At 43.4% G+C, this 26211-nt stretch overlaps 1 protein-coding gene across 2 annotated transcripts in view; it reads right to left on the bottom strand.

The window, feature by feature from the left end:
• LOC134224093 (uncharacterized) overlaps window positions 1-26211 on the bottom strand; it is a 289525-nt gene that overhangs the window by 240248 nt on the left and 23066 nt on the right. The window contains exon 2 of one of the 2 annotated variants that reach the window (XM_062703326.1): window positions 8105-8133. The gene's annotated coding sequence lies outside the window, so the exon portion shown is untranslated. The remainder of the gene's footprint in view (window positions 1-8104; window positions 8134-26211) is intronic. The other variant, XM_062703327.1, reaches the window with a different exon arrangement.

Genomic DNA, 26211 nt, shown 5'->3' with positions numbered 1-26211 from the left:
TCAAAAATGAAAAGCTTTGAAAAAAAAAACCGTGCTCCTCTAGGATGAGTTTAATGAACTGATAACTTTTACAAACGTTCCGGATTTTCTGGAGGAACTCCGGTGGCCATTCAGGTCCATCAAAATGATCACCAAAATCATTTGTTACTCAGCGATCGATAATGAAAAGCTTTGAAAAAAACGTGCTCTTCTAGGATAAGTTCCATGAATTGACCACTTCTACGGATGTTCCGGAACCTCTGGAGGACCTCAGGTGGCCACTCAAGTTCATCACAATGGGTCACCACAATCATTTGTTATTCAAAGGACGATTATGAAAACTTGCTTACTTACTCTTCTATGATGAGTTTCGTAAATTGACCAGTTTTACGGACGATCCGGATCTTCTTGAGGACCATTGGTGGCCACGTAGGTCCATCAAAATGGGCTACCACAATCGTTTGTTACTCAGAGTAAAGCTTTGTGAAAGCTGCGCTCGTTTAGGATGAGTTTCATGAACTGACCACTTTTACGGACATTCCGGATCTTCTGGAGGGCCTGCGGTGGCCACCCAGGTCCACCAAAATGGCTCACCACAATCATTTGTTACTAACCGCACTCTTCTAAAATGAGTTTCATGAATTGACCACTTCTACGGATTTTCGGATCCTCTGGAAGACCTTCGGTGGTCACTCAAGTTCATCACAATCATTTGTTACTCAGTATTCATAAAAAAGCTTTGAAAAAAAAGGGGTTCTTCTATGATGAGTTTCGTAAATTGACCACTTTTACGGACGTTCTGGATCCTCTAGAGGACCTCCGGTGGCCATCCAGGTCCATTAAAAAAGGTCACCATAATAATTTGCTACTCAGCGTTCAAAAATGGAAAACTTTAAAAATCCGCGCTTTTCTATGATAAGTTTCATGAATTGACCACTTTTACGGACGTTCCGGGTCTTCCGGAAGGACACCGGACCGTGGAATAACCAAGAATTGTGTTGATTCATTTCCATGGATGGCTGCATATACCTGGGAGTTTGTCAGAGACCACCGACCTTCAAGGAACCATGGTATTGTCACTATTGCGAAAGTTTGAGCAATTTGAAATGGTTGATAAGGAGTGCCAGCTCCTCGTTCCATGCCCGTGGACTCGCTTCATTGGGGTAGACCGACGCCGGCCATCGTGCGCAGAATCCATGAGGAGAGGGATTCTGTATTCTTCAGAGGTGGCTGCGGCGAACGTGGCGGCTTTGCGGCAGATGGCCGCCAGCGCACGGTGGTGAAGGCAAGATGCCTGCCTCAGCACAGGCAGACTCGGCTGGTGTTGAGGGTAACAATCTTGGGGCGGCTCGAAAGTAGGAACTAAAGGTCGGTGAGTTTCAACGAGTTTACGGTGGTCGATACAGGTCCGTTAGAGGACATAAAGTAGGTGGCTGTCTGCCCGATCTTTAACCGGAGACTTCTGTTGTTGGTTCGATGAGGCTTACACAAGGTTCGAACTAGGTTAACTCTGGTCCGACAGTTTTCTTTAACTTCGCGAAAGTGAGGAAGGAACGAGAGGCTCTGGTCAATGGAGACTCCGAGAACTTTCACAATCTTTTTGTTGGGGATGGACTGGTCACCCATCAAGATGCTCGGTCCGGACAGCTGATTCTTCCACCTACAGACGTGTCCTCGAGCATGATTACCAATTATAACTTGTAAAGAGCGAGGAAATTCCGGAGAAAAGCAAGGAGGTTGCCGGAAAATCTCCACTCTGTCAACTGATCGAGGATGAAGGGGATCGAAGCATAGATATTGCTGAAGATATTGTTGAAGACTCTGGAGATATCCAAGAAAACTAGATCCACGTGCTTGCCGTCGTTGTAGGCGTTTTGTAGTACATCTCCCAGGTATGCAAAAAAAGTGTCCGTGCCATATCCCGGGCGGAACGCGTGTTGGCGATAGACGCCGATTCACTAGCATTTCAAACAGACAGACAGACCAATGATTGGTTGATCAACTCCAGAAACAAGATTTTAGCGGAGGGAGGAAGGTTTTTAATCATGGGATAACCAACCCCATTTGGACCTGATGATTTTCCATTACTCCTTGAGAAAAAGGAAGCTCAGGAGTGGAAAACGGAGAACTAAAATTGGAGTTTTGAAGATCCGGAGTAGACCTGTGCGCCGCCGCGCAACGCCGCCGCGCAACGCCGCCGCCGCCGACACTTATTGACGTACGCCGACGCCGGTCAACGTGTCGGCGGCGCGCCATACGCCGGTTAACTCGACGCCGCCGAATTTCGTATTTCACGCCGATGATTGGCCAACACAAAAATCACAGTATGCAGATCGTTTGCATCTGTCGATCCAAGGCAACCTATCAGACATTAATTAAATAGCTGTTATACCTTTAGCAGATTTGTTTGCTTCTATCTCTGTCACTTTTACCCGCATTGCAATGTGGTGTGTTAAATGTTAGATCATCCAAGATATTTTTGGCTACAGAAAGCAATAATGGTAACTTGACTTCTAAAGCTGGAACCCGATGGAGCACGTGACCCACCAAATTGAACATTTCCTGCACTCTCCTTGTACTTAAATAGCCAGAATTGTTCTAAAAATAACGGTTTCGATTTATTTTGATAAACAATTCCCAAAGAAATTACTTGGTTTTCCTGAAATAATTTCCGAAGGAAGTCCTAGAGGAAGTTCTGAAGGAATACCTGAAGAAAATTCTTAGAGTCTTGAGGAATTTCGGAATTTATCTCCGTTTGGAAGATTTTCTGAAGGAATCCCTGGAGAAAATTCCGAAGGAATTCTTGGAGGAATGTCCAAAGAAATTCTTTAAGAAATTTAAGTATGTCGATAATTCCTTTGGAAGTTCCTTTGAAAATTGCTGATTGTCATAATTAATCGTAGGAGAGTTTTTTTAAGAATCTCCAGAAATATTGGTTTCATTTGTGGAGGTTTTTTGAAGGAATTCCTGGAGAAATTCCCGATCGAGTTCCTGACGGAATTTTTGTAGGTATACTAGAATGATTTTCTTGATGACTTACCGAATAAATTTCCTAAAGAATTATTAAAGGTATTTACGAAAAAAAATATGTGAAAATTTTCGAAGGAGCTCCTGCAGTAAGTTCCCAAGGAATTCTTGAGAATATTCGAATATCCGCAATCTCAGGCATGGTAGCGGGTCACTTTTAGTGACTTGCCCAAAAAAGTGACCAAGTCACTAAAAAGTCTCTTTTTTCGAGCTCAAATCACTAAAGTCACTATTTTCAACTATTTTGAAACTTTTGGCTAATTTTAATTTTGGCCAATTTGTAGAGCTCATGGGGGAAATTGAATAACCGATCGGAAAAAAATGATCGCTAAGTGCCTTTTGGTCCGAAAGTTGCTCTTAATTTCTTCGTGACCTAATATTCGCTTTGAAACCAACCGCCAACCGTTTATGAGATTTTCGACAATAATTTATTGAAAGGGTTTCATGTCATGGTTTATAAACTATAAGTGATGCAAACAGAATGCGCACAGGGATTTGTTGATTTTATAAGTTTTTTCAAAAGCTATTAAATTTCATTTCGTATCAATTGAACTGTTTACGTTCAGATTAATATTTTCAATTTTAGATATACTTTCCAGTGTTTCGAGGAAACCGAGAGTGAGCAAGGGGTTGGTAGAAAGGTCATTAATGCATTCCTTAAGCAAACATGCATGCTTTCCATTTTTTGTAACAAGTAAATATATCAATTTTGTAGCATAAAATGAATCGAAATATTAAAATCTGCATCTGTGTTTGATAATGTAATGGGATTTGAGGCGGTTTATTGATTACGTACCAATACTTGTGAATTTAAAAAAAAATATATTCAGTTGATATACATCTGAAACTGAAAACGCATAAATTTTGGATACTCAAATATAAAAAAAATTTGATGATTTTGAATTTGACACACACCGTATGATATTCCGAACAAACTGCTTGTTCAGACATGTCATTAACAAAAAAATTGATTTTGAAATGATTCTTTGATCTCTGGCAAAAATCTGTGCTGTAACTATTTCTAAAATAACATAATTTCGACGCAAATACTACAGTTTTTATGAGACGGGGAGAAAATTGTTGTTTTTTTTTTGTTAAATAAATTATAATTTCGATTGCCGTACAAAGCTTTTGGAATGTATAAAAAAGTTTGGTTCTAGCTTGCTTTTTTTCTTTTCTTTCTTAAAACTTCTTTTCAAATTGTAGCTACATCCAAGATACAATGCATAACATAAACATTTTTAGTTTCAGTATGTTTGGTCATGAAGAATAGAAAGTCTTTAGCGATAAAATATAAGTAATTGAAAAGAATTTTAACATTACCATTTTTTTCATGGATTAATTGAATTTGCTTGAAGTAATGAAGCTGATGAGTTTCCTTAATATTTTTTGAAATCAAAGGGGGTAAGTGATAAAATCTGTCAAGTTTATCAATCTTCTTCCATACAAATCGTATGAAGATTTAAAAAAAAACTAATATACTGGGAATTCTTATTTTTTTTTACAAATACCGTACAAAGTTTATCAATACACTGACGCAAATTTTTAAAACCAAAGCATTTTTTGCTATAGTCAACTCAAAGTTGACCAAAATGTCACTTACACCCTTTTGCTTCTCACCCACTCAATTGTTTACCCAGTTAACCAACATGTTTCGTACAAAGGAGTCGTTTTTTACGCAGGTGATTGGTATTTCCCGTAAACTTTGTAAACTTATGTGGAATTTAACCCGCGTAAAAACTAGTCTGGAAAAGCTTGTAGGAAACATGCTTTTATTTATTATCAAACTAAGGCCGGAGTGGCCTGTGCTGCACATAAAAGACTTCTCCATTCAGCTCGGTCCATGGCTGCACTTCGCCAACCACGCAGTCTGCGGAGGGTCCGCAAATCGTCCTCCACCTGATCGATCCATCTTGCCCGGTGTGCACCTCGCCTTCTGGTTCCCGTCGGATCGTTGTCGACAACCATTTTCACCGGAGAACTGTCCGACATTATGGCTACGTGCCCGGCCCACCGCAGTCTTCCGATTTTCGTGGTGTGAACGATGGATGGTTCTCCCAACAGCTGATGCAACTCGTGGTTCATTCGCCTCCTCCACGGAAACATGCGCGCGTAGTTTTATTTTATCGGAATTGCTTAATTTTCCACGGACACTTTATTATTATGCTTACTAGTAAGTTGTCCATTCATGTTCATAAATTTCATGATTTCATAATGTAGATTTACTGCTCCTCGACTTCATCCCATAACTCCTATGTTCATCCCAAGAAAAACAAATAAAAATGATTTCCATTTGTTTCTTATTCTTGTGATTTTTTACACAGTGAGCATACATGTTTGTGAAAAGTTACAATGAATATTGTGCTGTTTTTGTTTGTTTCGCGATGAGATGAATATATGTTTAGTGAAATATGAAAAAGGAACAGTCCCCCTTATGAATATACTTTGGGATGCATTTTTACAAGTTTTATAAAGAAAGTTAGTTTCGAAAATTCTTTATAACGTTGCTATATTTTCCATAACAACAGCGATTCCGACCGCAGACTTATAAACTTGATGAGTCGAAATAATTCTATGTATGAGAAATAATTAAATAAGTACCATTGCCACATAAAAGTCAATTTTTTGTCACTTCAACTGAAAGTGACTATTTGGCCACTCTTTCTGGAACTGAAAGTCACTATTTGGTCCCTTTTTTCGTCAGCATTGGTCACTAAAGTCACTATTTTGAACGACATTGGTCGCTACCGGCCCTGCAATCTCGATATTTTGGGAGTTTTCCTTGGCATGTAATTTTGATTCTAGAGTCAAAACTTTATATTTAAATTCCAATAGCTGTTTGGAAAATCTATTTCAAATTCCTCCGTAAATTACTTTCAGAATTCCTTCAGAAACTCATTTTAAAATTCTGTTCGAAAGTCTTTTCCGGTTCTTTTTCGGTTATTCCTTCAACAATTGAATCGAGAATTTCTTCAGGAATTTCTTCGAAAATCTCTTTGGAAACCCCTCCGGAAGGGCATTTGTAAAATTTTCAGAAATTCTTTAGGAACTTTGGAATTCCAGGAAGGCTTTAGAAAATTACTTCAGTAAACCATACAAAAATACTGCAGGAATAGTTCCGGAAAGAATTCGAATTTGGAGAAATTTCTAAAGGTATTTGAGAGTTGAACTTATTTTCAATTAAAAAAAAACACCTAAAAACGTTTTAAAAAAAATGAAGGAATTTACAAACAAAATGTCCGAAGATTTCCCAATAGAAATTCTGAAGAGATTCCCATAATAATGCTTAAAGTTATTTAAAAGGAAATTTTCGAAGTTCTACAGAAATTTGTGGAAGAGTTGGTAAAGGAATATCCGAAGGGATTCCTATAAGAAATATGAAACGAAGTCCTGAAGAATTCCAGAGGGAAATTTCGAAATAATACCAAAAATATCTTCCTAGAGTTTCCGAAGAAATGTTTTGAGGAATTACTGAAAGATTTTCTATTAGAAATTTCCGAAGGATTTCTCCCAAATGTATTTTCGAATGTATTCCTAAAACAGTGTCCGTAGGTACTCTCATAGAACTTTTTGAAGGATTTTCCATGGGTATCTAATTCTCAAAGGAATTTTCAAAGGAATCCCTAAAAAAAGTTTCGAATGAATTACTGAAGAAATTCCCAAAAGACTCCGTAAAGGAATTTCCGAAGAAATCCCTCAAGTAGAAGGAAATTCCTGATGGAACTTTTGAAGAAATTTCTGAAAGAATTTCCGAAGAAATACCCTAATAAATTTTCAAGGTAATTCTTGGTGGAAGTTCTGAAGGAATTCATTAGGTAAATTTTAAATTAATTCTTAGAAGTCCTTTCTCGAATTTTCTGAGGAATATCTTGAAAAATTTCCACACGAATTTCTGGATTTATATCCGAAATACTTTCCAATGAACTCATGTGCTGTGATGCGGAAATGTCCTAGTGGAGGATGTAGTGTAAACTTTTGCTGTGGAGATACTATTAGCTATTAGGATGTTCCCCCATCAGTCTGACTGAGGCTAGCAATTGTACAAAAAACCCTAAAATTCATAGAAAACATGAAATGCCTTGCTGCGTGATTTTTTTTTCTCAGCTCAAAATTCTTCACGCCGATTCACGCCGCCGCCGCCGCCGCCGAACATTGCTTACGGCGTGACGCCGCCGACGCCGCCGCCGTTCACAAATACTTCGGCGCACAGGTCTAATGAGAAATATGTGTTAACATTATTTACATATAGATTTACTCACCCTGATTGCCTTTATTTATAATCGATCTGAAGCATGTTAGTCCCTCAGCTGACCCATTGACCCATAAATGTGTGGGCAGCATGCTCTCAATATAATAAGCTAGATACTGAATGTCAACTGCTCGATCGATATTTCACAGGTGTAAGTAATATCTACCCATTTTCAAGTTGCCATTCCCTTCGCTACGAAGCCATACACCGCCGCGGAGGTAGCTCGGTGGTATACTAACCAGTGTGAGCGATGTGTAATTGAATTAGCGCTGCTGCTGCAGTGTGCATCATCGTGGCTAACGCTACCGTCATGCTTTCTTTTGACCATGAAAATCAAAGGGAAGACACTCTCACTTCGTCTGCACTGCGTGCTTCTGCTTCTATCTTTGTCTATTTTCCACACAGTAGTCCCTTACCGTTGTTGCATGAGCTAACAACCATGTGACGGGCGACAAGCTATCGAAGCGGTGTTCCACGTGAGAAAACCGTCGCGACTCAGTGGTAGCGTTCAGTGGAGCGATTAGCCCTACCGCAGGTCATCGTTAATTTTCACCGGACATCATCCGTGCAGCTGACCTGCCCTGCCGATGATGTTGTGTTCAGAAAATGAAACGGATTGAGCGGTAAAACAGCGGACAGATGATGCTGCCGCTGATGAGCGTATTTATTGTTATTGTAACATGCACAAAAGTGAAAATCGTTTAGTTGTTGCTTGCCAAGAAACTTTATAATCTACATGCCAAAACAAAACTGCTATGTCCAACAAGTCTTCTCCGGCGGTGTGTGGTTGCTGTCCGAGTGGAAAGCTATCACATTCTCTTGGCAAAATTCACACATCAATACACTTACCTACATTGGCGTAGCCGGGTGTTGGAAATCTAAAGAAAAAAAGAATAAGAAAATATTAATTACAATGTCTATTTTTAAATATTTTGGAGTGGAATTTCCAAAAATAAGCCAAAGACTGACATGGATACTTATGTGTTTCATTCTCATGAATCCATATCTGGAATGCTATCAGAAATCAAAAATGGGTGAACACTTAGTTATGATCTTAGACAAAAATAACAAAATGAGGATAACTGCTTCCAGCCACATTCATCTTCACTGTGATTCCGGAGAGGAAAGAATTGTTGTTGTTAGGGATTGAATCTAACAAAAATGGTGTTTTTTATGTTATGCAGCAAACCGTGAGAGATTTTCTTCGCAAGCTATCATGATATAGAACTGATTTGGGGGGATATACCCCATGAAAAATTTCTTTTAAAAATCTCCAAAATCCAGGCCGGAAGCTCTATTTTCGTATTACTTCTACGTCGTATTTCATTGAAAACCTTTGCAAAACCGCATCTTTGCAAAATCGCAACACCCGTGCAGATGTATGGATATCAATATCAAAGACCTAACAGCTCCGTACAAAGTATCATGGACAACAAATTCAAACATTTCGACAAACAGCTCAGTATCGAAATACTGTGATTCATACCTGCTTCCATAGTTTGGGGAATTCTCCACTAGACAAAGATCGGTTGAATATAGTTCACTCCGGAAGTGCAAGAGCTTTGGTGGATTCCAACTCAGAGTGTCGTAAAAAACTTTATCGACTAAGACAGTAATGATAGACACGTCATATTCAATTATTCAGTCAAATACTTCATCAGCGACTGACGGATTGCAGACGCGCTTGAAAAATTCTGCAAACAGATTTGCAGATTCTGCGGGAGATTTGACAACATTATTGAGATTTTGGATATCACGTGACCTGCCATTCGATTGCCTTCCCTTTTTAACATTTGACCAGAAATTGTTAGGGCCATTTTTAGCGTTTCATTCTAAACCATTAATGTACTCATGGAAATCATAATATTGAGCATCTGGGTACTCCTGTTCTATGATTCAAAAGGCAAGAGAATTTTCTTCGGACCGTAAAATAGCGTTTTCAACATTTTTGTAATCTATTTCTGAGCGTTCTAAGATTGCTGTTCCTCCATGGTTAAGTATCACGGGACTTATAGTGATTTTTCCGCAGAACATGTTGACGAATCACATTGTAGATGACTTCATAGAATATGCATACCGCATCATCCGCAGAATAATCACAAAGCAAGGAATTTCAATCAATGCAATGTTTGATGTATGTCTGCAATTGTCGGTAGTCAAACTGTTTGCCCTCGAAGTCATCATCGGAAGGAGCTGTTAATAGAAGGGATTTAAGCAACAACGGTTTGTGATGTAAGCCGGCTTTCAGAACAGGTGTGGGCGGTTCAATCACTCCCACTTTGTCCGGTTTGTTAACAAGTGGTAGATCGAGGAGCCAAGAGTTTCGATAAAGAATATGCGACACTAGAAAAAGGCCAGAAGCTAGTTCAAATTCCGTCAGAGAGACTGCAGATTCCGAGCAAGTGTTGGTTGGCAAGTGTGCGACAATAACTCCACCTTAATGCCACGACGATGTGGCAAATTGTATTAGCCGAAAAGAACTAGAATGTCGTTACTAGAGGTGTTACATAGTTCGTTCACACAATAGGAATGCTACTCATAAACCGCTGGAACCGAATTGGGTCTCACATAAACAAAGCAAACATAAACCATTGTAGTTGGCTGTTTGATGATTTCAGTAATCTGCTTCAGGTTAGTCTCAAAGGAACTATCTCACTGTGGAACTGTTTTTTCTACTACTATTAGGGTACATCCACAAATTACATATCGCTTAGAGGGGGAGGGGGATTGAGCGATGTGTGACGGTCCATACTAAACTTTCAAATGTTTCATACAAAAAGTGTGATATAGGGGTCAGGGGGGTTGAAATGCCTAATTTTTGCATTACGTAATTAATGGATCTTCCCTTAGTCCCCCACTTAGTTTTCGTGAAGGCAATAACGTCATTTTTATATGCTTCAAGAAATGTTTCTGGTCTGAATCATCTCAGGAGTTAAGAAACTATCTTTGACTTTCAGGACAAATATTTAATTTCCTAGATTTCTGAAAGATTCCCAGAAAACATGACGCACATCCTTAAATTTTTCAATTTTTGATATTTTTACAAGCTTACAAGCTTACAAGAAGCTATCATCGACACGACGGCCCTCCGACGAGACAGGAGGTTTGCGCAGGCCCGCCTATAAAAACAACCATAACGAACGACATAGAAGATCAGCGAGCAAGGTGGATCGATCAGGTGGAGGACGATTTACGGACCCTCCGCAGACTGCGTGGTTGGCGACGTGCAGCCATGGACCGAGCTGAATGGAGAAGACTTTTGTGTACTGCACAGGCCACTCCGGCCTTAGTCTGGTAATCTATATACATAAAAATGAATTTCTGTCTGTCTGAACCTTATAGACTCCGAAACTACTGAACCGATCGGCGTGAAAATTTGTATGCAGAGGTTTTAGAGGTCGGGGAAGGTTCTTAAGATGGTTCGAGACCCCTCCCTCCTTTGGATAGGGGGGCTCCCATACAAATGAAACCGAAATTTCTGCATAACTCGAGAACTGATCAATTTTAGGCGAAACGAAGTTCGTCGGGTCTGCTAGTAAATAAATAAAATTATCATCGAGGACTTAGGGACGTTTTAATTGATATCGAAGGAACAATCGAGTTAGGAAGGTATCGAGATAAGGAACCCATTCGTATTTTTTTTCCAAAATATCAAACACTTTTCATAGCATGGAGAAATATGGTTTAGGGCCATTTGACCGAATACCGTTTGGGAGAATAATTACAATTTGTTTTCCTATTAAGTTAAGTGAGATGTTCGAAGTGAATAGTAAAAAGTGAGAAATGAGATGTTCGAAGTGAGTACAGAGTACTGAGAAATGAGATGTAGTGTACTTGTGAGATGTGTACAGTAACAAGTGATAAGTGAGTAGTCGGAAGTGAGAAGTGAGCGATGAGATCTGAGATGTGATAGTAGCATAGTGAGAAGAAGGAAGTTAGTGTTGAGGAAAACAGAAGCAAGACATGCGAAGTGACATATAATAATTGAGATGTGAGAAGTGAGATGTTGAGAAGTGAAAAATTAGTGGTGAGATATAAGACAGAAATAAGGAAGAAGAAAGAAAGGAAGAGAAGTAATAATGGAGAAGAGAGGAGGTTAGAGACAAAATAACGATAAAAATAATAAGGAAATGTAGAATAATGAAAAAAGAAGAAAAATAATCAAGAAGAAAGATAAAGAAGAAGCAAGGAAAATGGTGAAGAATTAAACAAGAAGGAAGGGAGAGAGAAGTGGACAGAAGCTAATTGAAGGAATAATGATTAATTTTACAATTTTCCATTCTCACATCTCATTTCTCATTTGTCATATCTCATTGCTCATTTCTAACTTCTCACTCTTTGGTCCTGACTTCTGCTTTCAAATTTCTCACTTCTCACTCCTCATTTCGCCTTATTTACTTCTCACTTCTTACTTCTCACTATTCATTCCTCACTTCTCAATTTACTTTTTACTTCTCACATCTTTCTTACGAGATGTGTGAAATGTCACATTCCACACTTCTCGATGCACGCTTCAAGAAAATTTCACTACTTACATCTCATTACTCACTTTTCACTACTCGCAATCTATGTGGGGCCCTCCTTAGCCGTGCGGTAAGACGTTCGGCCATTTGGCGCGACACCGTGTGATATTGTGCATTGGAAAAATGCCTTCGACTTAGAGAGCATCCTGTAAGGGAGGTATTGACTTACGGAGGAAACGCTGTATGATATATTCCAGGGACTTCGAATTTCATCGAGTAATTGAAAATATCGAGTTACAGAACTTCGAGTTGGGGAGAGTCCACTGTAATAACTTTCTGAAATTTGTTTGCATCATTGCCATTTGGCCGAATGCCATTTTTTTCAGTTGTGAAGTGTGAATGTGAAGTGAGAAGAGTAGTGAGTAGTGAGAAACAGAAGGTAAGATAAGATAATTGTGATGTGAGAAGCTATAAGAGAGTCATGAGTAGCAAAAAGTGAGTAGAGAGAATCGAGGACTGAGAAGTGAGAAATAAGAAGTCAGAAATTAAAAAGAAAGAATTAAGTAGTGAGGAAGCAGTAGTAAGAGTTGAGAAGTGAGAAAAAATAGAAATAAGGAGTGGAAAGTGAGTAGCAGTGACACGAATTGTCGTGAATGTTAGCGAACAGTCACCTAGGCGAAATTTGAATGTCACTTGGTCACAAGCCTTAAGGGCCTGCCATTAAGCCGCATAGTGCATTTTCGGTGCAGCCACTTATGCCTCAGCAAACGACACTTGTTGCTGAATGGTGTTTCCATGAATTACCAAGAGAGTCATTCTTTATCTACGTTGATACGTTTCCGACTAAACGAAAGCAAGTTTGTTATAGAGCATTCTAGATTTTCCCTTGAACAAATGCGTCACCGGAATTATGCAAAACAAATGCGTAATATAGAAAATTTTCACGCACACTATGCTGTCCAAATGCAGGGTGCAGCTTTCTTTATAAGCAGCTGTAGACGATGGTCTTACTTGATACTTGATGGGCTACAGCTCTTCGATGAACCTACGCCGAATGGAGTATCCTTCTCCACTGGACTCGATCTTGGGCCAATCGCTTCCAGTCGCCCTGAACGTTGAGCGGCCTCAGGCCCTCTTCAACTGCAAAAAGCCTTCGTGTACGCGGCCTTTCACGAAGCCTGCGACCTCTTCTGGGTTCTCTACTAAATATTATCTACGTTTGATGTTCTTACGGTATACGAACAACGTGACCAGTCCACCGTAGTCTGCCGTGTTGAATAGGCTTAATAATATCCAGCCCTTTATACACCTGATAAAACTCGTGATTCATGCGACGCTGCCAGATACCGTTCTCCTGTTTACCGCCAAGAATTGTCCGCAGCACCTTACGCTCAAAAACTCCGAAAGCTCTCCGATCAGACTCCTTTAACGTCCATGATTCATGGCCGTATAAAGCCACCGGAAGAATCAGAGTAGTATACAGCGCGAGTTTTGTTTTCGTATGCAGACTACGGGACATAATTTTTTGGGACTATTTTTGGATGTCCGAGCCGCACACATGTTTATTGGCAAATTGGTCCAAATTGTGCTGCTAGGGTGGATATAGAAACGAACGGAAAATGCAAATCATATGGTTTTCCATTTTGGCCGAATACTTTCCGACCGCTAGGCAAGTCGCACCAACCTCCCGGCTCAACGCACAGAACAAAGTGTTTACCTTGCTTCCCGCCTTTCGTTTGAGCTTCTGTTGAATTCTCCGGTGGCTCAAAACAGTCGGACACGCACAACCAGGCCTTCGCTAGCCGCGATTGTATCCAGCCGACACGTAGTGGACCACGAGGGCTGACGGTTTTAGGACCGGATGGAGCAGAGGCGGTGCAAACAATCCATAGATTGGTGATTTGAGGATAAGCGCAACTATTGGTTGTAATTGCCGGTCTAGCCAACCGGGAGCACTTCCGAGACTCTCCGAATCAGCTGCCTCAGGGTCGGCACACTCTCGTATATTTATCGCGGGACAGGGAATCTTCGCACTTGAATTAAGGAAAACCTACCAGCACTTTTCAAAGATTTTCACAACTTTATTGGCTACACTCCTTCTAACTTTCCTCCCACTTCCTTATCCAATAAACACACCTTACAAGGCGGGGCCCCTAACTTCACTCCACAACCAATTCCTCTCCTTCTCCGCGTTTCTGCTCTATCTCTCTGCCTTCTACGGAAGGCTTCGACCACGTCGGGTGACGTTCCGCGCCGTGGGTGGCACCAAGGGTTCGTCGGCGGATAGCTGCGCGTGCTAGACTACCGATATGTTGACGGATCGGTCTTCGGCGAATAACGGCACAAGGACTCCCCGGGAACTGGGGCCGTATCGCAGATACAGCGGTCGAAATAGCGACACCACGGTGGAACAACGGGGTCCTAATTTGATTAAAACGAAAATCACGTATCACAAACACGATCACAATACAGGCATTCCGCAAGTTGCCTGGAAATGAGGTTGGGCGGTTACCTGATTTTCTTCCCTATGCTCACAATCTGGTAAATTGAAACTGTTTAAATTTAAACTTTTACTTAGCGCTTTGGACATCTAGTCTTGTTCACGACTACCGGGTAAGTGAACGACTTTTCCCAGACCAACCAGCCCCAAGGTTCATGACCCCATCTCCGGTCATCGACTTTTCACAGTCTCCATCCCTTTCTCGTGCCACCCATTTGTGCAACCCATCATGGCCGCTTCCAACTCCGTATCCTGTGGCTAATGGTGGTGGGTTGAAGAAGCTTGGAGGGTGGTTGGTAGCAGCTAAGGTGGTTGCTCCTAATATCTATCTACTTGTAAGCCAAGTGTACTCTGCTGAGAAAAAACCTCAAAACTCACACAAAAACATACATATTCACGATTATTAAAATACAAAATCTCTTCAATACACACAATTAACAAAACCGAACACTTAAATGGTTAAAGATTACTTATATGAAAAGATTCAAAATTATTTTATCGACAGTAATGTTTGCACTCAGAAGCTACTGTAAAAATTGCAGCTCGCACCCACCTAGACTAGACTGGTTTGGCTGTTTTTTTACAGTGGCTTCTATGTTTAAACAACTTTAAACTGGCGTTGTACACCACCCACACACCTCCTACCTTTTCTCAATGACCGCTCTATAATCGTCTGCTAAGGTTAGAGAATATGCGTCCCAATATTGGTGGAAATCGGGTGAGGGGCTTAGAACTAATATTAAATTGTTAGTTTTCTAAACAATACTCAGCCCCAATAACATCCCGCATGCCAAATGACCCTAAAACCCCTCCATAATTATTTCCTTGGGATAGAAAAAAACGTATTCCCAATTTGACAACGGTTTCAACAACAACGTGGTAGAATAAAATGAAAAACATAGTACTAAGCTCGTCTTATAACAGGTGAAGTCATTCCACTACAAAACCTTAGCAATTTTCTTATTCCAAATTTGTTTAAAACTGCCCTTGACCAGTTAAGAAGTTATTAAGAAGTTAAGAAGTTACACCAAGACAGATATCTAAAGAATATCCCTCACCCTATACCCTCCCCCTTTTCCAAAGATCACCTCACCCCTCTTATCAGTCGTTTCCTTAAGATAAAGAATATGTCTAGGAACTTTTTTCAAATAGGCGTAACTGTATTTGACCTTGAAAATTGAAACGGCTGGTACTCTCCCAATTCTGCATATTTCGTACAACTGACATTACTGACAGATAGATCGGAATCTATTCTTTCTGTTGGGCACATGAGTTTTCCACAATATTTTAAAGGGAGAGCACAATCGCCGTTCCAAAAATCGAGGTCAGAATCAATTACGCCCATTTGAAAAAAGTTCCTAGATGTTTTCCAAATTTTGTTGAAATAGGTCAAGGCGTTCAGAAGTTATGCTGAAGCATTCATACAAACACACATACACACACATTGAGCTTTATATAGTGTTACTGCTCCTTGACTTCATCTCATAACTCCGATATTCATTCCACAAACAAAAGCCATGAAAAGAAATTTGATTTGTTATTTATTTTTGTTATTTTTCAGCAGTGAACAACACGCGTGTTAGTAAAACGAAACGTCGAAATTGGTGTTGTATTTTCTTTGTTTCCCGATGAGATTAGATGAAAAACGGAAAAGTTCGCCTATAGATTAGTTTTCTCAGGTTCAATTCCTAGCCTCCCCCTAGCTTCACCAATGTTTACTTGTTTAGCTTGCGTTACAAACCGTAAGTTTTTCTTATCGCTGTGAATTGCGATTTCCAATGAGTTTGTTGGACACACAGAAAACAACCGCACAACATGTGGTGATAAATTGTTTTCAGCAACTATCACATTTGGCAATGATGTCGGTTGTCTGCTGTCTGCTCCCTGGCGTTCCTAACAAACTAAATTTTGGAGAAAAAAAAAATAGCAGCTCTTTGATTGCTCCACATTATTATACACTAGCGGTACCGAAAAGAAATGGCCCCCACTCCTCAAATCAGTAAAGCGTTCAATCTGGTTCAAGTTACTACTGGAGGCTTTCTTGATCGTAATTCCAATTCCAATTGCCATCATCTGGGTAGGTTGCTGCATGCGCCACTGCTGCTGGCTGGCTGGGCACGACAACGACCGGCCGGCGGTAAGTCGATTGTTTCTTTTTGTCTGTTTTATTGACCTCGCCTCTAGAGTCCGTTAGTCTGGCAAAAACGACGTAGGCATATTATATTGTATTATACGGCTGTATCTAGGGGGGCCCGGATTGCGTTGGAAGTATTGCTGATACACATTTTGGACCCCGTACGGCGAGGTTCTTTGGTTCGAGCCACAGGTCGCCGATCGTGCCATTTTCGATGTGGCACAATAAAAGTAGATAAATGGCGCACTATTTCAGAAGTCTGTGGACATAATCGATGCGGAGCAATTGGCCAGTTTGACCACATTCCATGCGGTTTGGGAAATGTTTACTGCTTGCACGAGTGTAACTGGCAACGTTGGGTGTTGTATTTTTCTTATCATTAAACTTTAGAAAAAAAGGCCAACAATCTTCAGAGGGTATTCTATTCCTTCAGTTCTAATCTATACTCTCTCAATTTAAACCATTAAACCCTATTTTAAATGTTTTTAATTTTTAAATCTTCAAGACGTTTTTGATTATATAGGGCTTCAACTACAGCACATGATATGCAAATTTATAAAGATTTACTTACTTCCGTTAAACTATTTTTGTAATTGGATAGATTTTCCCATCGTTGTTTTGATTTTTGTGAATCAACTTTTGAGTTCTCAAGTATGTAAGTATTCTTCTAAACGAAAGAAAAACTGAAGTAACTATAACTCGAACTGACAAAATATAACCGACAATAAAAAAGTTACCTGAATTACCTTAAATTCGAGCGATAATACGTATGACTCACTCTTCCCCAGTGAAACTAAATAATCAAATCAAAATCGCTAAATTTCAGTTTCAAATTGTTTCACCAATTCTGTAGGTCGATGCTTACATTAAAATTATTTTATGAAAACTAGGATTTATTATTCACCAAGACAATCGATTATTTTTAGACACTGTTCATCATTTTAAAATCAGACAATAAAAATTGATTTAATTATAAAACTTCTCTGGTTGATTCATCTTACATAGGATGGTGGAAGTGCCGATAATTTGTTACTCCTATGATGGTGCCTCAGATAAATGTGCATTATGATGTTCAAAATCTGTTCACAGCTACCTATTATTGTGAACGCTTTTATTGCACGCATTTTTTAAATCAACCCTGCAAGACCGGTTGATTGGGCACCGATTCGAATTCACTGCTTTCTGCGTCAATTAACTTTTTTTTTCCTATCTCAATCACTACAACACCACAGTTAAGTGAAAGCATTTTCATTACATAGGCAGAAGGCCCTCTGCCAAGTCCACATGTCTTTTCAACGCGGTTTTATGTTGGAGCGGCGGTACTGGCTTTCGGCAGTGGAGCGAAACGATTCGTCCATCATTAGCGAAGAAGTGACCATGACGACTGTGATGATAGTGATTATGATAATGATCATGGTGATGAAGATGATGTTGATGACGAAAAGTTATTAGTAGTAGACACGTTAAGGTTAAATGTGTGTTTTCTCGAGTAACTCTACGCTTCTGCTGGAGCTTATCCTGCATTGCTATTCTTTTGGGCTCTGACACGAATTAAACTTAAAAGGGATAGCCTGGAATTAAATAAAAAAATGATTATATAATAATAATACATCTATCAAAGCACCTCTCCGGAGGTGCAAATCTTACTGAGCGTCTGTTCTCCATGTCAGGATCGGCTCACAACAGCGTCTGATCTCCATGTTAGGGGCGGCTGATCATCGTCCGAGTGCCAGCGAGGGACTCTAAGTGAAACTGTGCACCATGGTCCACCGGGAATAAAAAGGAATGGTCCTCCGAAAATTTAGGGGGTTTGGTGTCAGGCCCTGCAAGTCAGCCTTTTAAAAAACATAAGTTACGAATAATCGACAAGAAAGTACGGGCCGGAACCATCGGCGAAGACCACTGCGACGAAAGGGGACTAGCGATTGGAAACTCGATTCGTGATACTGCAAATCTCTCAACTTCATCGGGAGCACACGCATACTCGCCGATGTGCTCAAGAACCGTGGATTCGGAAGGGATCAATGGTGCGAACGTTAAGAGGTAATCATACCATCTATCAGAGCTGGGGCAACACACACGAGTTGGGAACAGCTTTCATAGTGATGGGCGGTATGCAAAGGCGCTTGATCGGGTGGTGGTCGGTCAATGAAAGAATGTGCAGGTTGAGGATCAAAGGCCGGTTCTTCAACATCAGCATAACCAACGTCCATAGCCCACACTCCGGAAGCACTGATGATGATAAGGACGCATTCTACGCGCAGCTGGAACGTGAGTACGACAGCTGCCCAAGCCACGACGTATCATCATAGGAGATTTGAACGCTCATCTTGGCTAAGAGGAGGAGTTAAGACCGGCTATTAGGAAGTTCAGCGCTCACCGGCTGACGAACGAAAACGGCCTACGACTAATTGATTTCGCCGCCTCCAAGAATATGGCCATTCCAGGCACCTACTTCCACACAGCCTTCCGTATCGGTACACCTGGAGATCACCACTGCAGACAGAAACACAAATCGACCACGTTCTGATTGATGGACGGCACTTCTCCGACATTATTGACGTCAGGACACATCATGGCGCTAACATAGACTCTGACCACTATCTGGTGATGGTTAAACTACGTCCAAAACTATCCGTCATCAAGAATGTTCGGTACCGACGACCACGACTGAAGCAACCTCATGTCGCCACTGCATACACGCAGTATCTCGAGGCAGCGTTGTCGGAAGAGGGTAAGCTCGATGGGGCCCCTCTTGAGGACTGATGGAATACAGTCAAAGCAGCCATTAACGACGCAGCGGAGAACAACGTCGGGTATGTGGGACGAAGTCGACGGAACGATTGGTTCGACGAAGAGAGCAGACAGATTCTGGTGGAGGTACCCGGCAGAACGTGAAACTTTATAGACGGAAGCGGAGACAGTGAGTTGACATCTGGGAAGGAGCGACCTACACAGCTCTGGTCCTCACAAGTTCCAATCTCTCGCTTCCACGGGTCTTCCGATGACAATTGACCGCCAGCTAAGGGTTGCGTACTTAGCTGGTAGTGCAGCCTGAGAACTGTTGACCTTCTGACCAGCTAGAGTGAGTGGGTGCGAACAACGGGACCATCGTCCCTAACCCCTAATCCCAAGGCGTTAAGCGACCCGTGCCGAGGGGATGCATGGCCAGAAGGGGGGAAAATAATAAGCTAGGCCTTTAACGGAGCCTGTGGGGTACCTGGGCACCCTCCACAGTAATTGTCCCTTACCGCGTCATGCTGGGCTCTGGCGTGGTGGACCTCTTTTCCCGAGCAACTCGTAGGTCCAAAATGGAAAACCAAGTCAATTCTTCAATTAGTGGTAGTAGTGTAGGCGACAACCCCTTCGCAAGAGGTGGGTTGTTCAGGTCTCCGCCTAGGAGGCCAGAGGCAATAGTCGGCAGCTCAGTGCGCAACGCCAGCGTATGTCACTTAACCTTCATCTCGGCTAAAAAAACGCCGGTAGAGGTTATTGACGGCCCATGGCTTGTGGAGGCGATGAACCGCAAACGCGATGGGCTTTCGGCCTTCGAGGTGGCGACGGAACAGCTGGACGCCATCATCGACTTTGCGTCGTCGAAGCATAATATCAGTAGGGAACTCAAGAGGAGCTTGCTAAAACTTCGTCGGTACGGCCAAGTGCGAACCCGTGAAATCTGTGGAGTCGAGGTCTACCCAGACTGAGGCCCAAAAATTCGCGGATTTGGGCAAGGTCGAATCGACCGAGGGTGTGCCAGCGAAGACGGTGGTGCCAAAGTCTACCCAGACTGAGGCTCAAGTATTCGCGGGCACGTCGGGGGTGACTGCTCTAACGGAGCAGACACAAAAACGGGGGAGACAGTCTCCAGGGGATGAGCTCCTGGCCAAACGAGTAGTTCGAACTGGAGGGTAGATGATGGCTACACTCACAACGACCACCTGGCGGTTCGCTACAGTATCGACTATACGACCAGCATTCAGCGGACGGAAGAAGGGGCGAGGCCTAGCCCTCGTATATGGAAGACATCATACTTCGACGACGAGGTGTTTAGGGAAGCGCTCCGCCACGAGCAAAATACTCTCGGTCTGAGCGGCGAGCAGCTGGTAACAGTACTCTCGCATGCATGCGATGCCACCACGCCTAGGAAAGTCCACACTAGGAATGGGAGGCCACCGGCTTACTGGTGGACTCAAGCAATTGCGAACCTGCGCCGCGCCTGCTTACGGGCAAGGAGGCGGATGCAGCGAGCACACACAGAAGAGGAGCGTGTTGAACGACGGGTGGCGTTCGTGGCTGCTAGAGCCGCTCTGAAGACCGAGATTATATCAAGCAAAAAAGCCTGCTTCGAGGGCCTGTGTCAAAGTGCCATCGCGAATCCATGGGGTGACGCCTATAGGGTCGTGATGGCCAAGACACGTGGGGCGATGGCCCCTACAGAGTGGTCTCCAGAGATGCTGGACCCAAGTCCCTGGCCTCCCTTTGTGGAGCTGCCAGGGGCCAGGGTGGCCGACGAGGGAAGAGTAACGGTGGCGAAACTTGCGGGGAGTGCACAGTCCCTTAGTGTAGGTAAGGCGTCAGGACCGGATGGTATTCCGAACCTGGCCATCAAAGCGCCCATTGCTGAGGCTCCCGAGATGTTCAGATCTGTCATGCAGAGATGCCTGGACGAGGGAGTCTTCCCTGAAGCATGGAAAAGGCAGAGCTTGGTCCTATTGCCAAAGGCGGGAAAACCACCGGGGGATCCGTCGGCATATAGACCAATATGCCTGCTTGATACGGCGGGGAAGGTGCACGAGAAGATCATCCTCAACAGGTTGTTGATACGCACGGAGGGTGCGGATCTATCGAGTAACCAGTTTGGCTTCCGAAAGGGTAAGTCGACCGTAGACGCTACCAAATCCGCGGAGATAGCTATCCAGCGTAAGAGGAGGGGAGTTCGCTATTGTGCAGTAGTGACTCCCGACGTGAGGAATGCTTTCAATAGTGCCAGTTGGGCAGCTATTGCAGATGCGCTCCTGCGTCTTGGAATTCCCGAGTACCTGTACAAGATTCTCGGAAGCTACTTCCAGAATCGAGTACTGGTATACAACACGGAGGCGGAGCGGAAGTGCGTTGACAAAACCTCAGGGGTTCCGCATGGTTCCATACTGGGTCCGGTGTTATGGAACGTCATGTACGACGGTGTCTTGAGGTTGAAGTTCCCGGTGGACGTGGTAATCGTCGACTTCGCTGACGATATTACGCTGGAGGTCTATGGCGAATCGATCGAAGAGGTGGAGTTGACTGCAGCCTACTTGATCGCAATTGTGGAGGAGTGGATAAGTTCCAGGAAGTTAGAAATGGCTCAACACAAGACTGAGGTGGCTGTTGTTAACAACCGAAAGTCGGAAAAACAAGCGGTGATAAGGGCAGGCAACTGCACGGTCACATCTGAACACTCCATCAAACTCTTGGGGGTAATGATCGACGATAAGCTCACCTTTGGTAGCCACGTCAATTAAGCCTGCAAGCGTGCCTCCACAGCTATAATGGTATTGTCCCGGATGATGGCCAATAGCTCTGCGGTTTATGCCAGCAAGCGCAAGCTTCTGGCTAGCGTTGCTCTGTCCATACTGAGGTATGGGGGCCAGCTTGGGGCACGGCCCTGCGTATTAACTGCTACAGAACGAAGATAGAAAGTACGTATAGGCTCATGTGCCTAAGAGTTGTGAGCGCGTACCGTACCGTGTCGCACGATGCACTCTGCGTCATCACCGGTATGATGCCTATTGACATCGTTATCAGTGAAGACATAGAGTGCTTCGAAATGCGCGGCACGAGAGGCATCCATAGGACTGTCAGGTTGGCCTCAATGGTCAAATGGCAGCGTTCGTGGGACAGTTCCACTAAGGATAGATGAACACATAGGTTGATAACGGAGAAAGGTACGTGGGTCAAGAGGCGCCATGGGGAAATCACTTTCCACCTTTAGAGGAAACGGCGGAACACGTGTTGTTCATGTGCCCGCGTTTTCGCACAATGCGTGACCACATGCTTGCCACATGTGGTCTGGAGACTACCCCGGACAGCCTAGTCCGGAGGATATGTAAAGATGAAGTTGGTTGGAAAGCCGTTTTATCGGCTATCGTCCAAATCGTCTCGGAGCTACACAGAAGGTGGCGCGTGGACTCGAGGAATTGCTAGTTCAGGCGCAAATAAGAGGTGGTCCAAGGGTTCGGAGTCGGCTTCATGGGTCATACCGGTGCCCTGTGGTCGAACTCGATCCTTTTATTGAACAAGTGGCCGCGTGAAGAACAACATGGTATCGTCGCTTTCGCGGCGTCGATCAACCGGGCGGGTTCCGAGCCCGAGGACGGAAAGGGGTCCTCGTCAAGGCTGGGGCAGGCGTAGGCACCGCGCCGGCAAGTCCCTCTGTGTGTTGGCGAATAGACCCTGTCGCAGAGAGGTCAATTTGGGGTGCACGCGGCATCATCATTCTTGATACCAGTCGTGCAGAGGGAAGCAGGCGCGAAGTTGACCCTTCCCACCTTCCGAGGACATAGGGCGTGGTAAGGCCACCTGGAAAGCCGGCAACGCGCTGGCACGATACCGTGGTGTTCTTCTAAAAAAGCGAGTCACGATGTTCGATGCTGCAAGGACACACAGCTTACCTCGAGGGTGCGTTATGCACTGGCCCCACTTTGAGCATTACTTTCTGGATGTACCGAAGGGACGATAGGCTTGGCGGCAATGGAAACGGTTTAGCGGGTCGGGGATGCAGTCCTGCTTCCCTCGTTTGCTGTTGGAGGTGGCCCCTAACCCCGCACTTCCTGGACAACCCAGGATGTCTGTTGAGCAGATTCCCCCTCCATTGCTTAGGAAGAAAAAAAAAAGATGCGGCCTCGAACCGTGTATTGTGGCGTCAAATTGTTGATTCAATGTTATCTGTTAAGATGTAGACTAAATAGTTGACAATAAATGAAAATCAAAGCTATTCGACGTCCATCAAAAGACGACTATTCGATATTTGATGAGTTGCCTAATTTAAGTTTGATTTGAGTTTAATTCGGGAAATAAAACAGAGTCTTCTTTTTCTACTCTTGCTATGCAATTCTGTCGTTCTATGCATAATTGTCCCATGCAGTAGGAACTACATCCAAAGGCTTAACAATCCCTCCCCAGGCCATCTGCGAATTGTGGTGCCTGCCTAGGATATGGTGGGGTTTGACAGTGGGCTCTGTTGAACTTCTATAAAAAGCTGCATGTATCCGCAAGTAGGCTCCGCCAAAGCGACGGTGTGCCGCTCAAAGCGTACAAGCCCAAGTCCTGGTGTTGGGTGGGACGCTAAACAGACCTGACACGACGGGTGGCCCTCCGACGAGACATGAAGTTTGCGCAGGCTCAATAAGCCATCTTTAAAAACAGAGAAAGCCATTTGGCCGAATGCCACTAGGCCGAACGGGTCATTTGTCCGAGAGAGTTATTAGGCCGAAAGGGTAATTTTGCCGAAAGGGTCGTTTGGGTGAAAAGGTTAATTTGGCCGAAAGGATAATTTGGCCGAAAGGGTCATTAGGTCAGAAGGGTAATTTAGGCGAAAGGGTCATTTGGTCGAAATTGTCATTTGGCCGAATAGGTCATATTAAAAGTGAGAAATTAGGAGTAATAAGAGAGACGTCTCAATTCTCATTCGTCATTTCTCACTTTTCACTGTAAAAAGTGAGAAGCGTGAAGTGGGTAGTTGGACGTCTCACTTTCACAGGTTGCAACAGAATAATCTACGATAAGTTACATCCCCGCAGCTACGACGTCGTAGCGCTGCAGAAAATCTGTAGGACAGGACAGAAAGTGTGGAAAAGCGGGAATCGAGGGCTTACTTCTACCAAAGCTGTGGCACCACCAACGAGCTGAGAACCGGCTTCATAGTGCTGGGCAAGATGCGCCAACGCGTGATTGGGTGGCAGGCAATCAACGCAAAGATGTGCAAGCTGAGGATAAAAGGCCGTTTCTTCAACTATAGCATCATCAACGTGCACTGCCCAAAGAAGCGTTCTATGCACAGCTGGAGCAAACATACGATGGATGACCACTGCGGGACGTCAAAATCGTCATCGGTGACACGAACGCTCAGGTAGGAAGGGAGGAAATGTATAGACCGGTCATCGGACCGGATAGTCTGCACACCGTATCGAATAAACTTCGCAGCCTCCCGCGGAATGGTAGTCAAAAGCACTTTCTTCCCCCGCATAAATATATCCCCAAGGCCACATGGAGATCACCGGACAACCAAATCGACCATGTTCTAACCGGATTGACACGAGCGGTACGAGCTTCACGTAGTCAGTCCAGTTATTTGGTTTCACCGATGGCATTGATATTATGGCATGTATTTTTGAGAGGATGAAGGAAGCCTACATCAGACTGAAAAGCGAAACTAAACGGATTGGACTAGTCATCAACACATCGAAGAAGAAGTACATGATAGGAAAAGGCTCAAGAGAGGTTAATGTAAGCCACCCACCACGAGTTTGTAAAATCGAGGTGATCGAAGAATTCGTGTACTTGGGAAATTCGGAAACACATCATGGCAGGAAATCGTACATACTTACTCGCAAAACGCTCCGAACGAATGGATTTCGCCGCCGTACCAAGCTGACTATATACAAAACGCTTATTGGACCGGTAGATCTATACGGACACGATACCTGGACGATGCTCGAGGAGGACCAACGCGCACAGGGAGTTTTCGGAAGAAAAGTGCTGCGTACCATCTATGGTGGGGTGCAGATGGCGTACGGTACTTGGAGGAGGCAAAAGCTGTTGGGAGAACCATCCATCGTTCACGCCGCGAAAATCGGAAGACTGTGGAGAGCCTGGCACGTATCCAGAATGTCGGACAGTAATCTGGTAAAAATGATTCTCGACAACGATCCGAAGGGAACAAGAAGGCGAGGTACACAGCGAGCAAGGTGGATCGATCAGGTGGAGGACGATTTGCGGACCCTCCGCAGACTGCGTGGTTGGCGACGTGTAGCCATGGACCGAGCTGAATAGAGAAGACTTTTATGCACTGCACACTGCAATGCAGTTGCTACGCTGTGATTGACTGAACTTGCGAAATTGTACAGAGAACGCAATGAATGGGGCTTGGGATTAGCTACCCATTCCTCAATGTACACGTTTCGGAGGCTCAAATATTTAAAATCAATATCGGCGCCGGCCACGTCCTTACGGTCATTTAGGAATGGAAGGATTGTTAGTCCGACTCTCGTTGCTACTAGAGACCGAGTATACCTCTGTATCTCCACGATTGTCTTGGGATAGGATATCGTTTTAGTTACAAAGGATAATTTATCTTGATTCACTTTGGTGCGATGCGATCTATGGAAATAACACTAATACGAGTTAAAAGTTAAAACATGTACGCCCGGTGGCATATGAAAACTGAGGATATTCGCGTTTTGGACGACCGCACGGAAGCGCAGCACTCTGTACTCACTTGCTCGATGGCTACAGCAAACTATTGAAGAGTGCGCTTTTTCGACCGAGGCGACATGCGCATGAGCCACCGAACACAAGTTAGATATTTTATTTCTTTCCCGGCGACTAAAACACGCACTGCACTTACTTGTTCAATGGCTACTCTTATTACCGGCCGCGCAATGCAGAACACAATGTGTCGGCCGATTGCGCGATCGTTTTCGGAGTACAAGTTGCAGACACATAATGTGTTTATTAATTGCAAGGCAGCGTACGATTCAGTGAAACGAAATGAATGATGGCAAATTATGCAAGAACATGGTTTTCCGGCGAAACTGATGCTACTGATTCGTGTAACGTTGAATGGATCGAAATCAAGCGGATGAAACTTCGACATCATTTG

The sequence above is a fragment of the Armigeres subalbatus genome, chromosome 3, assembly GCF_024139115.2.
Source record: "Armigeres subalbatus isolate Guangzhou_Male chromosome 3, GZ_Asu_2, whole genome shotgun sequence".
NCBI classification, from domain to species: Eukaryota; Metazoa; Arthropoda; class Insecta; order Diptera; family Culicidae; genus Armigeres; species Armigeres subalbatus.
Note: the sequence above shows the minus strand (reverse complement) of the source record. Positions and strands in the feature narration are given on the sequence as shown.